Source organism: Alligator sinensis, unplaced genomic scaffold (assembly GCF_000455745.1).
Source record: "Alligator sinensis unplaced genomic scaffold, ASM45574v1 scaffold1391_1, whole genome shotgun sequence".
Lineage (NCBI taxonomy): Eukaryota > Metazoa > Chordata > Crocodylia > Alligatoridae > Alligator > Alligator sinensis.
The window spans coordinates 213401-224790 of record NW_005842761.1 but is presented as its reverse complement, the minus strand read 5'-3'; the positions used below and the strand labels follow the sequence as shown (position 1 = coordinate 224790).

Genomic DNA, 11390 nt, shown 5'->3' with positions numbered 1-11390 from the left:
GACGCCACAGTCCCCTAGTTTTTTAATGAGAATGGGGTGGGAGACAGTGTCGAAGGCCTTCCTGAAGTCCAGAAAGACTACATCCACTGCTACCCCTGCGTCTAAGGATTTTGTGACCTGGTCATAGAAGGCCACCAGGTTGGTCTGATAGGACCGGCCTCTAATGAACCCGTGTTGGTTGCCCCTAAGCATGAACTCCCCTGCTGGCCCCTCACGGACATGCGCCAGGATAACTCTCTCAAAAAGCTTACCCAGGATCGAGGTAAGACTACCAGGCCTATAGTTTCCTGGGTCCTCCTTCCTCCCTTTTTTGAAAATGGGAACCACATTGGCCCTTTTCCAGTCCTCTGGCACCACACCAGAGCAACTACTAGTGCTCATAAAGCCGTGCCAGGGGTCCTGCAATGACCTCTGCTCATTCCCTCAGCACCCTGGGGTGGGGGTCGTCAGGACCAGCCGATTTAAATACGTCCAGTCCCTCCAGAAGTTCCCTGACTGGATCCTCACTGACCCTGGCCCTGGTTGCGCCTCCCCTGGGGCCTGAGGGGGTCCCGGCGGACGGGCTGATCTGGTCCCTGTTGAGGAAAATGGAGGCAAAGAAATTGTTAAATAGGTTAGCCTTGTCATCTGGTGCGACAACCAGATTTCCTAGCATGTCTTGCAGAGGCCCCACGTTACCCAGTACCTGCTTTTTGCCCCCAAAGTGGCCGGATCTGAAGCCGGATCAGATCACTACCAACTCACACAGGCCTAATGTGTAATCTGTACAGTCCTGGAGATACTGCCCATAGCCAGGAAACATGGGAAGTGTACACAATACTGGAAATTTTTCCCTAAGCCCCCCCCAAAATCCTGGGAATTTAATACAATGTTGGAAATACCCTCTGCCCAAAGAACCATAGGGCATCTATATAATGCTGAAGATCTTCTTTGAAGGGGGAAAGGATTCTGAGAGGATCCCTTCTGATCTATGTTCCTGTCATTAAGGGAAACTTCTTTATCTGTGGCCACCAAAATGTTCAACATTGCTTAAGAAGGGGAGGCAGCTGTCCCTGCTCACAATATCCAGGGTTGAGCTTCCTCAGTCAGATGATGTTGCTAACATAGAGCATACCTGAGCCTGGACAGATCGGTTGCCTCTCCCCAAGTGAGATCTGTGCTGGGGGAGACACCTCTGTGCCCACTACTGGAATGGACTTTCTCCCGTGGCTGGAACTAGCCCTTTAGGGCATCCCTGGACTCTGCCAATAATCAAGTCCTGAGCCAGAGACTCCAAGAAATGGAGAAAGACCTCATGGAAAGCTCTGGGACAGGGAGAACAGTAATTCTTCTCACACAGCCCCTCTTCACTCCAACTCTTCCAGGGTACTTGTGAGAGTTGAGCTGCTGTCATGTCATCATTGACAAGCCCAGGCTCTTGTTCCCAGTAGCACCAGTAAGCAGTGATCCAGCTCCAGGAGAACAAATTACCTCATGTACAGGATAGCAAGCAAGTGGAGGAGAGGGAAATGTGTGGGGCCAGAAGGAAGGGAACAAGCTAGGAGATACATAGCTCTGTGATGGGTGCTCTCTGTAAGGGAGGAGGCATTGAGTTTTAGCCTGGACTTTTGCTCCCAATGGGACAGGAACTTCCCCAGTGCTCGCTATACAATGAATAGTAAATGAAAGGTGCAGTGGCTCAGCTTCAAAATAGAAGACTGACTAAGAAACCCAAGCCCACTTATGGCTTTGTGGTTAAAAATTATGCTGCTAACTTACTGAGATGAAAGTTCAAGCCAGGGTGGAGGAGGAAAAGGCAAAACCTGGGTTTTTTTCCTTTCTGGGCAAGTCTATAGGATAAAATATGAAAGAGTCTGTTTCCCCCTGTTTTTTTGGCTAGACAGAATGTCAAGAGATAGACATAGGTGTATGCCACTGATCCGAAGCCTTGTGGGTAGGTAAGTGTCCATATTGTACATGGAACAGGACAACAAACTGAGTATAAGAGCCAAAAAGAGGGCAGTTATATGGCTGGGTAACTGCCATTTGAGAGCATAAAGTGAAACAGAATTTATATTTTATATAAATATAAATGTATGTTTAATAGAAATATGCATATTTAATATAACTATATCTTCATATTACTTCTAGCCAACAGCATTGTGTAACATGATCTTCTACACGAAGAGGAGCTTCTACAGGAGCTTTGACTGGCTTTTCTGAGATGCTCTTAGAGGCTCCTTCCACAGGCAATCATGACAGTAGAAACCATTCACAATCAACATAGTATAAAATATTACTTAAAAAATAAATCAATAATCTGAAAACAATATTAAACTATTTTCTGATCTGCCATGGGCCATTGAACAGACATGATGTTTCTCTCGCTCATGTATTTCATTTTTATGTGGAGTGCAGCATTCCTCAATTTTCTGCCTTCCAGTTGCATAGTCTCTGCCTGAGTTAACTGAAAATTATTAAAAGCATCAAGAGCTAAATCCTTTTTCATCTTTATGCACTTCAGTGGCACTTATATAGCTGTGTAAGTGCCATTTTTGGTACCTAACATAGCTTTTCAATTCTGTTTCCATCTGTGATGGAATAGACTGGCCAGGTACACATGTAGCACCTAGAGACAATGAAGAGGAGGTGGAGGGCCCTGCAATCTTTTGGGCTAAAAGTCTATTAGTTTAGGATACTTGCTCAGACAGTGAGTGACCCAGTGGGGACCTGGGCCCTGATCATCCAGAGAGGTTCTGAACCTTCACCTTCCACTTCCCAGTCGAGTGCTCCAAACACTAAGCTATGTCTAAGTTCTTGCCAAAAGTATTCTCCATCCCTTCTCTTCTAGGCCCCGGTAAGCCAACAGGAAAACTTATAGGGGCCAGGAGGAGGAGAACCAAGCAGCAGGGTGAGGTGGACACTGCCTTGGAAAGCAGCAGGCCTTTGGTCTTAAGCCTTGTCCTCAGTGGCTTTTCTGCATCTGGCATGTATTATTATTCTTCAGATAAAATGGATAGACAGCAGTGGGAAAACCTCTGCCCCCTTGGGGCAATTCTATTCTGCTATGGGGCCTGCACAGCAGTATTACAGCCTTTCATGTATGCTCAAAAGGTTGCACTATGACCATGTGCATCTTCACTAATGGAACAGAATCTCAAATCTGCATGAACCAAAAATTGAACATAGGCAGCGACAAAAGTACCACTTAGATGCATAAAGGTGAAACAGGATTCATCCTGAAGTATTTCAGAACCAGATATTTTCAGAAAGAAAGCTACTTCCTGGTCTCTATTGCCTGTAAATACAAAGTGAAATCGGAAATCCTACTGAAACCTTCACTTGTCTCTCATATTTTTGTAAAGTTTTAATACTGGTTGGGTTTTTATCTACTCTATTCTTCAGTGTATTTCCTTAGGTTGTTTTACTTTTAGTGTTCAGTAATCACTCAGAGCCAAGGAATCTGACAGATCAACTTCCTTCCATGCTCATTATGGCACAACACAAGCCTCTGCACGATGCAACAATCAGTTCCAAATGGCACTTTCAAGAACCTACCAATGGTCCAGTTCCCCACCATTACTAACAACATTCACAATTGTTTCAAGGGTATACTAAATTGTTATGTGACTAGATATAGATTGACAAAACATTTTCATTTATGCTATTTTTCTATCAGAGCTTTACATATCTATACTGTGCCAGAAAGGAAAGTTGAGATACCGGGAGGGAATAATATGCTTAATATTATTATTTTGCCTTTCCTGAATCTGACAGAATTTACACATGGACCTTCTTGGTTTGTTGCTTAAATCAGGGGTCTGCAACTTTTTGTTATTGCAGCTAGCTGCTTCTGACCCGGCCCCTGTCATGGGCCACAAATCTCTGCCCTTGGAGTGCATTTACCCTTGCTGCCGATCCTCACCCCCAGCAGCAATAGAGAAGAGCAAATTCTGCAGCAAGCATAATTGCAGGCACAAAGCAGCAGCTGGGAGTGCTGTAGGGAAGGGCACTGAGGAGGGTACGTGTGGCACTGCCTCCAGTCCCCTGTACCATACCATGTGGGATCAGACCTTCGTAGGCTGGATCCAGCCTGCGGGACATAGATTGCCACCCCCTGATTTAAGTCATTCACTTAGAAGCAAAGGTCCCTTCCAGCCATACTTCGGTATGATATGATACCTATGAGAAAACATTTGTCTGTTTATGCACTTGATTTGTGACCCTAATTTTCATAATCTGTGACTACACTCCAACAGTTTATGAATTTTATCTTCATGGATTCCCTAGAAGGTATCGCTGCCTTAATTTACACAGGAGGTACCCAGGCAAGAGATCAAATGACTTGTCTAAAGTCAAACAATGAGGGAGGGGCCATTAACTGAACCCTGGTGCATCCCACTCCCGAATCAGTTCTTCCTCTCTCCTAACACTATGGGATTTACTTTCTCACTAGGATGGTGGTGAAGCACTGGAACAAGTTACCTAGAGAGGTGGTGGAATCTCCATCCTTGGAGGTTTTCAAGGCCCGGCTGGGATGATCTAGTTAGGGATGATCCTCCTTTGAGCAGGGGCTTGGAGTAGACCTCCTGAGGTCCCTTCCAACCCTCATTTTCTATTATTCTATGACTGCAAACAGGTTTCCAGTGTTGTACAAAACTCCCTGATCCCCTGCCTAGTGCCCTATACAGCAGATAAGACTCGGTCACCGTGCCACTGCCCTCTGAGGACCCAAAGGCTGTTTACTCCAAATCCGGCAGAAAGCGCACTTAGAAATGTTAAAGCACCGTATACAGAAAACACAGGTCTCCCGTAACTGCAAGCACCATGTCTTCCATTCAGAGCAAAGCTTACAGGTCCTATTTCCAAGGGAACTTGAGGACATGCCTGGAGTCATTCATTAGGGATCACAGCCATGTCCCCAGGGGGAACTTGTACCATCCTGACACCTTTCTCACAAATCTAAATTTTATATATTTGTCAGGCACGGAAGCTAACTATTCTGGGAACTGGACACCACTGCACTAGAGGGCTCTAGTTATTGGGAAGGCAGGAAAGGCTGCTCTTTGTCTCACATTTTCTCAGTGTCTTCCCTGGCCATCATTTTGGAGGCTGAGCTTCCTGGGTCAGAGGCGGCTGTTGCATCCGGGAGACCGGGCTGAGCAGCTGCTGCTTCTCCAGCAGGCTCTGTGCCGGGAAGAGATCTTCATTAAAGCTTCCCCTGTGACTGCAAGCAGCCCTGGGCTCTGCCAGCACCAGCTCCTGAGCCGGAGCCTCCAGGTGATCGAGACAGACCTTGGGGAAAACACTGGGGAGGGGCAGGACACAGAGCCCCTCTACACCCCATTTTTGCTCCTGGGGTGTCTGCAGATGCCAGAGCTGCAGCTGTCACTGATGCACACACTGACAGGAGCTGATTCAGCTGCAGGAGAGCGAATACATCAGGAACAGGAGAGAAAGCAATGGCCCAGGGGGAGGGAGAGGGTGAAGGAGAAAGAAAGAATGGGGGAGAGAGATGGGCAGTAGCAGCAAGAGCTATAAATGGGGGGAGAGGCTCCTGCCCGCCCCAGATTTCCCCAAATCCACTTCCTGGGTAGACTCACTCTGGTTCATGGAGTGAATAAAGTGGCAGACAATGAAGATCCAACCAGGGAAAATACCAGATCAGACAAAAAAAACCCAGGGAAATATTTTTAAAACCTAAAAAGAAATGATACAGATGCCCCTCTGTCAGACTGTTGCACGTTGAGTGTGAAGGGAAGTGCTTTGAGTTGAGAAAGGTGGAACCAACCCTGGAATGCCCAGACTCTAGCTTGTCAGTGTGCTAGAGGTGATATCTTTTATTAGACCAACTAGACAGTTGCAAAAAAATGTTTTTACCCTGGAGTGTAGCTTTGCACTCTGTCTACTTTCAAAGAGTGTTAAAAATAGTTCCAGGCTCAGGATGGTGGATTTTTTTCTGACTTCCCTGACACCTTCAGATTGTACCTCTCAGTCTTGTTGAGCTCCAGAAAGCATCAACTCTGGTCCCAGGAGGACAGAGGCAGGCAGAGGTGAGGAATATGGGTCTGCAGGAGACCACCAAGGAGAAGAAACAATTTGGTGTATATATGGGGCCAGAGCTCTAGGGTGGTCACTTGCACAACCGGGATTGAGCATGGGGTGATGTTCTTTGTTTCAGGTCCCTTTGAGAGGCTCTGTCCATTCTTTAAGGAGGTTCTGGTGATTTTCACTCAAGGTAAAAACCCCGTGAAAGAGTCATTTTTCTGATATTGCACGATAATACTGGAATAATGGAAGGGGTATGAGTCATAATTGAAGGGAGATGAAATGCTTGCAGGAAGCCTTATGCCTGAGCTGGTGGGAATGCTATTAAAGTAGCTGACACTTCTGTTGCAGGAGTCTGTGACTTTCGAGGAGGTGGCTGCGTATTTCACAGAGGGGCAGCAGGCTCTGCTGGACCCCAGTCAAAGAGGCACCATGCAGGAGAATTATGAGTCTTTGATACTGCTGGGTAAGGATGCCTTTCTACTCAACAGATCTGCTGGGTCTCCAAAGTGCTTGACTCTACTTCTGTCATCACCTGTATGAGCAGCAGGGAGATCAGTGCCCTCCAGAGCAAATAGTGAGCTATAGTGAGAGAAAGTCCCTGTTTTAAAAAGACAGTGCACCCATGCCTAACCTATAAGAGGGAAGATAGATGCACGGAGAAGGGACAAGACTTACCTAAGATCACTCAGCAGAGTATTGGCAGAATCAGGAAGGGAATTTCAGTTTTCTGACTCAAATGAAGTGGTTGGGACTAACTCTCTGGCTGTATCTTTAATAGAAAGAAGATGTGTTCTTAGTTTAAAGACTGGGGGGAGCCTAAGATTCTGCCTCAACTTGCTAATGTTCAAAAAGTATACCCTGCTTTCACCAGGATTTAAACCCCTTGAGGTATCTAATATGACATAAGAACATACCTTTTCTTACTTAATGAAGAGAAAGCCTATTATGATTGCCTAATTCATTCCATGATAACTTCCTACTTTTAGTTGTTTATAACTTTAACAAACTAAAATTTTGCATGCTTTCTCCCTTACAGCAGAAGATGGCTGTATTGTCAGAGAGGTGTTTTTCACCACCTGTGCGGAAATGCATCCTGGTTTTGCCAAGCTAATAACTGGAGAAAATCACCATTATGGTTCTAGAATCTGGATTTTTTTTTTGATGTTTCATTGTTTCTTTGGGGGAAAAAAGTCCTTAGGAAATTCCACTAAAAAGTATGTCAAAAGCATATTATTAAGGTTGTAAAATCAAATAATGGGTACCAAAAATAGGGTGTAAAATTAATTTAGCTTCCTTGTATACAATCCCAGCATTTTGCACAAGACCCATGGCTCCTTCATTGCTCAGGAGGAATGCTGCACACCAAGCCGCTGACTGTTCTAAAGGGTCTTCATGATGATTTTCCACATCTGTTACAGGTTTACTCCAGTCTACCCCCAGCAAGGAAAACAGCTGGATTTAAAGTCATGGAACATTTTTAGCATAATTCCTTTAATGAGCGTATAGCAAACTCTGATCTCTCCCATTTCTTTTCTCCTGAGTAGACTTTCCAATTCCTAAACCCATTGTCATCTCCCGGCTGGAACTGGAGGAGGAGCTGGAGGTCCCGGATCCTCATGACTCCAAGGAATGGGAAATCTTGCGAGTGGCTCGCACAGGTGAGGAGTTAGTGTTCAACAAAGCCAGATGCCATTTGCATTTGAAGCTCCTAGGATTCCCAGAAATGGCCTGTAGCCTCCCCAGTTCTCCTTTATTTCCTTGAGGTGAGGACTTTAGCAAGCAGGTGTCATATCTATGAAACATCACTCAGGCTTTCCTATGACTGCTGCCCCCTGATTATTAGGATGGGATATAGAAGCAGAGTTGTCCCCTCCACTCTCTTCCCTGGGGAAAGGTGTGAGGGGATTCAGCTGCTACATTTTCTGTTGTACCTACTACCTGTTTTTTTCCTTCCCCTCTCTGAGGTTCCCTTTCCCCCCAGGACAGGGAATGTCTCCTGTCTGGATTTTTTCTGTATCCCAGCAGATGATGGGATGGCGAGTGAAACAGAGGAGGAGACTCCTGAGGAGGAGAGCCCCAAGATTGTGGAACTGGACATGATGGTGACAGAAAGAGCGGAAGAAGATTTTTCCCAAACTCCTGAGCAAGGAGAAGCCTATGAGAATCTGTATGGGTCAGGGAGGCTCCAGGGAAACCTCCCAGAGGAGAGTCTAGGGAAATCCACTCATAGCGTGGGAGATTTCATGGAATTTAACAACATCCGTGTCGGCCGAAGAACGCGGAAGGAAGGAATGCAGAAAACATGCACCGAGTGTGAGAAAACCTTTACAAGGCGGTCAGAGCTGCTGATCCATCAGAGGCTGCACACGGGGGAGAAACCCTACAAATGCCTTGACTGTGGGAAGAGTTTCACGCGAAGCTCCAACCGTAACGCGCACCAGAGAATCCACACTGGTGATAAGCCCTATAAATGCACAGACTGTGGGAAGAGCTTCAGCCAGAGCTCAGACCTGGTGAAACACCAAAGGCTTCACATGGGAGAGAAGCCCTACAAGTGCACAAAATGTGGGAAAAGCTTTAGCTGGAGCTCAGACCTGATTGTCCACCAGAGAATCCACACAGGGGAGAGACCTTATAAATGCTCTGACTGTGGGAAGAGCTTCAATCGGAGCTCAAACCTTAACACGCATCAGAGAACCCACATGGGAGAGAGGCCTTACAAGTGTGCCGACTGTGGGAAAAGCTTCAGTTACAGCTCAGCCTTCATTAAACATCAGAGAACTCACACGGGAGAGAAACCCTACAAGTGCACCGACTGTGGGAAAAGCTTCTTTGAGAGCTCGGCTCTTATCAGACACCAGAGGATCCACACCGGGGAAACACCATACAAGTGCCCTGACTGCGGGAAGAATTTCAAGCAGAGCTCGTCTCTCATCACACATCTGAGAATCCACACAGGAGAGAAACCCTACAGGTGCACTGACTGTGGGAAGAGCTTCATTGTGAGCTCAGCCCTTATTAGGCACCAGCGGGTCCACATGGGGTAGAAGCCACCTGCGTCTTTGCCCTCGGGGGCTCAGTCTACTGCTCAGAATCCTTTATTTGAGGATTCAGGATCAGGACTTCAAAGGTTTTGGGAAACCAGAGGAGCAGGTTGCTGGGATGTTTTACCCTTTGAAGAGACAGGTATTGGGGTGGCCATTTAGGCTCTTATTATCATTCTTTTGATCGTTTTGCTACAGCCCATCACTAAACTGAACTAACTGTGCAAAGAAGCAGCTCTGTGGGCTGATTCAGGACAAAGACTGTCTCTCACTATGTGTCTATGAGACTAGTGCAGTGGGGCCTTGATCTCAGATGGCTCTGTGCTACAGAAATGCACATGCTAATGACAATGAAGAGACTGGCCCTTATTTTTCTCCCTTTTTCTTTTGGTCTCCTCACCTTCCTCCTGCCCTCTTTCTCTCTCTCTCCCCACTTTTTCTTGTCACCAGACAGAAGAAGATGCAGGAGATGCCGTGGTGGAGTATATAAAGGTAAAGGAGAAATTCTTGAATCAGAATTTCCTGATCCAGTCAGCAAAACAATCCTGGAGCCAGGTGGACTTGGGCACAAGTGTGTTCTCTTCCCAAAGGTGCTGGGTGGGGGAGCAGCATGGAAAGAGACGGCTAGCCAAGCCTAGGGAAACCACCAACTAAGTGTCTTCTATGACTGGGGTGGACTTGAAAATATTTCTTGTGCATTAGATTTGGAGACCTAAGGGGCAAGTCTTGCTCAGTGTCTTCTTTTGGACTGTCTCCTTGGGGCTCAGTGACTAATTCCTCTGTGTTTTCTGTTGCTAACTTACAGACGCCATGTTTTCTGTCGCTAACTTACAGCTAGGAAGCACATTTGGGTTCAGCCTCACAATAACATCCCCAAATAAGGGAATCCAGCTACAAGGCAGATACAAACTGTAATGGAAATGGCACCAAATTTAGTTTACCATGAATGGGTTAAAAATGCAGGCTTTGACCCATGTGCAAACATATAAGTAGGTCCTGTGGGCATGACATCTTTCCACTACATTGTCATTGTGTAAAAGCCATCTGTGTTGTAACCGGGACCCTGGTGCTAGCCATTGTGTGGATAGGGCCCTGTGTCTATAGCACACTTTTTCTTTTCAGGTCCAGAAAGAAAAACAAGTTCTAGTCTTGCTAAAAAGTCAAGTTTGAAGGCTGGAACATCTATAAACAGTATCGTGGACCCATAACATGTTTGATTTTCTGTCTACATGGACAGGAAGAAATCCTGTAATTATACAGTGGACCATAGACATATTTAAACATAATGAGCTAGAACCTCAACTGGTTGTGAATCAGAGTAGCTCTAATGACTCCGGTGATGCTGTGGCATTTGCACTAGTAGAGGTCTGACTGGGTGAGTCTGCTCTGTATTGGGGATGCCTGCTCCCTACTCTTTTCCCACCTGCCATGGTAAAGAATCTTTGTTTCCTGGCCTTGTGTGCATCTACAGGAAACCCATCAAGGCCTGCTGACTCAAAGGTCTGGTACACATGGCGTACTACCAAGTATCAAGTGTCTGTTTGGTCACAATGGCACCTACAGCTCACTGTTTATGCTTATTCCTCGATCTTCCTTTGAGCCCCACATTACAGCACACTCTCTGGCTGCTCTGCTGGACTCTTGAAGCCACTGGCAACCAAAACAGCTGACAGCAGCCAAGGGTGTCACAGTCAAGTGCCTCTGGTATGGCCAGAGCGTAAAAGTTTGCTTGATGTTACATTTGCACTTCCTTCCTGATATTGCACTGAACCCAGGATCGGGGCCAATAAATAGATTTTAAAATGGTGGGACTCAGATAACAGGTGCCAAATGCCATTGGTTGATCAATCACACTAGCTTCTCAAGCTTCTTCCTCTCTCTGGCCTCTCTCTGTTCAGACTGTATGCTGTTTCAGGGGATGAACCTTGCTCTCTATGCTGCCTTTCAAAAGGTCTTTTGTATTTTATTTTATTTTATTTTATTTTAGCTTACTGTATCTTGTTAAAAGTATGTGGTTGTCTTTAATGCAGAAGAAAGACTAAAATCAACTGAGTTATTGGTCAGGACACAAACACCACTAAATAAATTTTTCTGGCCTATACATGTAGAAGGTGAGACTAAATGATGACACCTACACTCTTTTGCTGTTAACATCCATGGAAAAGTCTTTGTGATACTAACAAAATCTGTGCTGCACAACAATCTGATTCACAGGGATGGAGAGCAAAACATCCCAGAGAGTTTTATAGTGACTATTAAAGGGGTTTGTCTGGGGCTTGAAATGCATGGTCTAATGACTAAGATATCAAATGAGGA

At 45.8% G+C, this 11390-nt stretch overlaps 1 protein-coding gene and 1 pseudogene across 1 annotated transcript in view; both read left to right on the top strand.

Moving 5' to 3' along the window:
• Positions 1–11278, top strand: part of LOC102377605 — a 29873-nt pseudogene extending 18595 nt beyond the window's left edge.
• LOC102377215 (zinc finger protein 436-like) overlaps positions 9484–11390 on the top strand; it is an 8785-nt gene continuing 6878 nt past the window's right edge. Inside the window, exon 1 of the mRNA XM_025216719.1 lies at positions 9484–9566. The gene's annotated coding sequence lies outside the window, so the exon portion shown is untranslated. The remainder of the gene's footprint in view (positions 9567–11390) is intronic.